Here is a 6,000-nt window from a genome sequence, read left to right as displayed (position 1 = left end):
CATCCTAGGTTTTCTTTTGAGTTTTAACAGCCGATAAAAAAGTGGCAGGGGAAGGGAATAAAAGTGGTAGGGAAGGAACTTTGGATATGATTTGGTTATATATATTTTATACCATAAAACCCTCCCCCCTCCCCAATTTTTTTTCTTTAAATCATGATGGGGGGGGGGTTATATTTACCCCCCTCCTCTTTACAATGTCTCATTTAAAAATGAAAGTTGACAGAGATAAACATGTGCAGCTTTGCTTAAACATTGTTAAATTTCCCTCCAAAATTATAAATTTCGTTTTTATTGGAGTAAAAACTAACGAATTAGAAGCCGTTTTACTCTATCGGTTATGAAACATACATTTTTTTTTTTTTAAAGATTTATTACAGTTTGTTGGTTGACCGTTTTTTATGTATATAATTTGGTTAAATATACTTTATGTCATGAATGGAAGAGTATTAATTTTGTTTCCTTTATCTTTTTTGAAGAGAGTTGACAGAGATAGACACGTGCAGTTTTGCTTAACTATTGCTGAACTTCCCTCCAAAATCGGGAATTTGTTTTCTATTAGAGTAACTCACAGAAATATACCAAATCAATTAGAAATCTTTTCACATTGTATTGCTCCACCTTTAATGAAATATCGGTAACAAAACCTAAAAATATCGGTCCATTAATTAAGAAATATAGGTTGTGAATCATACATACAGTTTTTAAAGATGTATGTCATTGATTGACATAATTTTTATAATGTTCATTTTCACACAATATTTATGTAAATTTTATGAGTATAATGTGTACTTTAATAATAATAGAAAAAAACTTGCGCTTTTTAGAGAATTTATGACGAAAGACATTAATGTTAAAACATCCGAAAGAAATATCTTCTTATATATAGAAGATAAAAGACATAGCACACATACCTGTAGTCATGAAGTATAGGAGTTTTTCTTTAAAATAGTATTTAACTTATCCTACGCCTTTGATTTATATTTCAATATGAATTTAATGAAAATAACTTCTTTTTTGAAGATACATCAGCTTTAATTACATGTTGCATTATCCTTAGTAATAAAGTGAATGAGTTGGACGATATTCTTTTTTTCATTCATTGATACCAATGTATAAAGTGTTCATCTTTTTTTCCCACCTCTATCGTACTACGTATTGTAAAAGAGAACAATGTTATCAGGGCAAGGTGAAATTTATGGAATCAGTGAAAAATAAATAGAACAGAGGACAATCACCCCTACACGATAGGGGCACTTGCTACACATAATGATACTATCAACAAACTATCAGGTCACTGTCACTTAAATCTTTCACGTTTCTGTAAAAAATCAGGACATTCCCGAGACCGTCGTAATTGGACCACCCCCTTTTATCGTAAACTAAAATTCACCAAGGTTGACCTTATGTAAGAATTATGAGACAATTGTTAATGAGATTGTCTTGTACAAAAGGATTGATAAAAAAAATGAAAAAGAAAAAAAAGTCTTATTGCAAATTGCCTTAAATAAATAAATATACATATATGGATATATATTTGTATAGGAAGCATAAGATTTTTTTTATCTATTTTGTTTTTAAATACAAGCACTGTGTTAAATTGCTATCTAAGGCGGGAAAAAATAGGGTTCATTCACCTATGTTGTTCCAAAATTTACTGCAACAGGAGGCGATTTCATGGCACGATAACTGGGACCGGGTGACCATGCTTGTGTCAGGATTTTATTTGGATTGACATGAAGATGAAAAGTACACATTGTCTGGCCCACATAATTTGCAAAATGTAATGATAGCAAGGGTACATTAATAATTAGAAAGGTTACACATTGAGCAATGATTTTTGTTAAAACAATAGTACCACCTATATTCACTGTCAAGATTACATAGGGTAATGAATGAGTAAAGGATGGAGATTAGGAAAATGACCAGAGTATATATAGGGATGTATAAGAATTTTTTTTAGACATTCCTGAAAGTAAGTTAGTAAAAATTTCATACAAAAAAAATGTACTGCCTGTTGTGCGTTAGTGCTGTTCTTTTTTACCAAGTTTGGTGTATCAATCGCTGTAATTTTCAACAATGCAGTTCTTTTTCGACATGCTGTTCGGAGAAAACGTTGAATTATTATCAATGTGTCTCACGTTGCGAGTGCATTGCATTAGACTGTACATTTAAACTGAGATCAAGTCGGATTGATATACATCATGATACAAGACGCATTCTTACAAGACTATCCATGAAGAGGCTGATGCTGAGTTCAAAGAGAACGAATGTTATTCAGTGTGGCGGATGTGGTAAGTTATGAAGAAAAAAAAAGTGCATGAAATGCTTTCATTATATTGTAATAATTAAGAATACATAAGAGATCCATACAGAGAAACTTTAAATTGTATTTCCAAACCGAAAGAGCGTAATCTATAATTTTAATCAAATGTAAATATTAAGATTGTATGAAAAATTTCACACAAAGAAACTTGAAAGAATATTGTTAAGTTTGTTATATTTATAATTAAAAAAGTTGAAAAAAAGTTGTTTCATTTTTACAGATATCCCAACTTTATTTTCTACGACTAATGCTTTCGTCATAACGTCTTCATCTCCATCTACGTCTTCATCTCCAACGACGTCTTCATCTCCATCTACGTCTTCATCTCCAACTACACCTACAGGGCTTACAGAGACTTCAGCGACGAACCCATTAACCTGGGACACCTTCAAGACATCTACATATACTCCTTCTTCTACAAATACGCCACCACAACATTCTACAGACTCATCATTAAGTAATGGTAATTTGGGTTTTATTTGTTTAGATTTAGAGTTATCATTGTTTATATATTTTAAATTTTAATTAAATTAGAAAATGGTTTTATCTTTAAAAAAAATGTTAATATTCTCTTTGATTCAATGTGTGACATTAAATAATTTTGACAATGATAAGTTAAAATCTGAAAAAAGAAACGTGCATAATATTATATATGCTTATATAGGGTGACTATTTAATCATCATTGGTTTTTAAATTTTTTTTTACAGATTGGATTTTCATTGCCCTAGGCGTGTTTATTGTTATAGACGCACTGTCTGTAACAATATATATAATCATCAGGGTACGCAGACGTTCGCGGTATCAATCACCCGGCATCCCTCTTTCACCTCTTCATAGCCCCGACACAACGACATTCGAACCAAGACATTATACACCAACATCATCCTCAGAAGAAGAAATTTTTAACATCACCACACTTACATCCATGTCGTCTGAATCAACGCCAAAAAAATCATTCACACCTACAGATACATCGTCAAACCAATCTAATGTCCAACCCGATAGCACCGTTGCTGTTTTACCAGTTACCTCGGAATCTGTTTCAATTACTGGCGGAATTATCGTGACAAAACCTTTGACACTAGAGATTACCGAAGCAGTGGGTGTTACTACACGAGCCATGGCAAAACGTCGTGATGACTGTAAATAATTTTTTTTCTTTTGAAATTTGATTATAAAAAATGGTGATTTATTTTTATTCATTTTAAAGTTTCATTTCCTTTTGGAAGACCTTCAATTTTTTTAAGTTACCAAAAGATTTTAATCAACTTTTCTGAGTATATGAATGTAAAACATCTTATCATTTTTTATGACTTATCTATGTAAATATTGTAGATAATTAGATATATTACTGTATTACCTATTGATGATTATTTTTCTAATTTCAAGTTGTTGATTTTTTGAACAATGTAACAAATCATTGCCGCTTTTATTGTTTTTTATGAAATATTTTACAAAGTAGAATATAATCGATATACATGTATGTTATAACATATATATATATATATACATATATATATATATATATTGGTTTTAATGTTCGTGGAATTTTTTACAACAATTTGATCAATACGGCAAAGTTCAGCTTACGGATTTTTTTTCCTATCAATTATAAAATATTACTGAAGTTAATGATTTTCGTAGATTCTATTTTTGTTTAGATTATGAAACTATTTTAAAATAATGTATATGTCATACCATTTTATTATTTTTTATTAATCTTTTTTTTTTATCATTTAATTTTTTCTAATTTAGAACAATGATCGATCAATTGTTTATTAATAAAATATTACTGCGACTAACGTGTGTTTGTCTCCGTTTTTAAATTGATTAAACAGTTTAGTTAGACAGGCGCTAAGATTACAATGACATGATAGACACTCGGACATAAGTGAAACTTGAGGGTAGAATGGTGAAAAATAGTTTAGAAAAAAAACGTGAAAGTTTTAAGTATCCTTGTCAACTTTGGTATTGAATGATTGAGAGGCGTGATTTTGCTTTCATCAAGTGATAACATAGTATTCTAATATTCATGTGGGTCAATGAGAACTGTGTTACTAAAAATAAAAAATAAAAATAAAAAAAACCTAGGTCTCTGACACAAAACAGGCTATTGCAAAGAAGAGACGGTTTCCTTATGTGTAAAAAAAGTATCAAATATAGAGCAGCAAATGGCAGGAAAAAACTCCTCAAAGTAAATGTCACGTAGTTCATGAGATGACGGTGAAGTCGTGGTCAGACGTATGAGTAGTGGCAAAAAAAAGTATATAAAATACTCTCGACTTCGCAATTAAAAAAATTATTGGTATTTATATTTTCGTTTTATATATATATATATATATATATATATATATATTTTTTTTTTAAAGTGTTTTATCTTGAAAATGAAATGGTTGCATATTAGGAATTCCATAAAGCAACAAGATTTGCAAATTAAAGAAGTTTTGAAACGAAAAAATATGACTATGCAGAGAACTTTCTTTGCAGATGTCTGACTTTCTTTGTACTTACTGTGGAATGCGGTTTCCAAATTATATGGAAGGCCTCATTCATGAAGATGTGTGCACGGGGGGAAAAATGATGACTCAAAATCATGATGAACATGTAGGTTAACTGCATATATTAACCATTTATTTAATTATTTATTCAGATTGAAATTCTAAATATATGTTAATGTTACATCCTCTAAATTTTTGAAATTATAAACTATTTTGCGCAATCTTAAAATTTTTGAGAATGCGAAAACGCAATTCTATAGTGCGGAAACTCTATCTCCACCTCAGACCGATTTTCACGTTTAGTGATCGATTTAGGTTTCCTCCTTGTTATTCGACTATTTTGTTATTTTACTTTGTCAGAAGCCATTTGTATGTTGTCGCTGTGGATTACAGTTTACAAACTCTACGAAGGGTCAAAGATTGTCAGATCTGCATCGAGAATTAGAAAACACTTTTAATGATGCTCTTTCGCAAGCCACGCAAGGACTCGATTCGTCAACAGACCTGGGACGTGTCATCATACATCATGAAGGTTTGACTAATCCTGTATATGTCCCCCTTAAACCTCTAAAAGATCTCACAGGAAAAGTTGTCATGGGGCATTTGCAAACAACTAACGACTAGGACAGCAAAGGGTGAAGAATGCCAACAAAGCCTTGCCACTCTGTTATGTCAGAAAGCCAATAAAAGTACCGAGAGACGTTTATCGATTCTAGACATTGCAGCTTTTGAGAATGTGCTCAACGTGGACATTCTGGTCGTCAGTTCCACTGTCGGAAACAAATTCATACGCACCATAGCACATTCTGAAGAGGGAAAAACCAACAGTATACGTCTATTTCTATATCACAGCGAAAGAGGTGGAAATGCACATTTTGACGCCATTGCCAATATCTGTGGGCTATTTGCACAATCCAAATTCTGTCATAAATGTTTGAAACTATATCAAAAAAAGCACAGATGTGCATCCTCATGCATGGTGTGTAAAAGAACTGATAATTGTTTCGCTGGTCAAGAAGTAAGCTGTCGACATTGCCACATGACTTGCAGATCTTTAGAATGTTTTAAATCACACAAACTACAAAGAGGGAGGACTCAGGAATCTCAGTGTGGTCGTTGGTGGAAATGTACAGTTTGTAAGAAAATTATAGACAGACATCTAAGAAGACCAGAAGATC

Source organism: Saccostrea echinata, unplaced genomic scaffold (genome assembly GCF_033153115.1).
Source record: "Saccostrea echinata isolate AGI-Se365-2 ecotype Australia unplaced genomic scaffold, CSIRO_AGI_Sech_v1 ptg000036l, whole genome shotgun sequence".
Lineage (NCBI taxonomy): Eukaryota > Metazoa > Mollusca > Bivalvia > Ostreida > Ostreidae > Saccostrea > Saccostrea echinata.
This window is presented reverse-complemented; position numbering follows the sequence as displayed.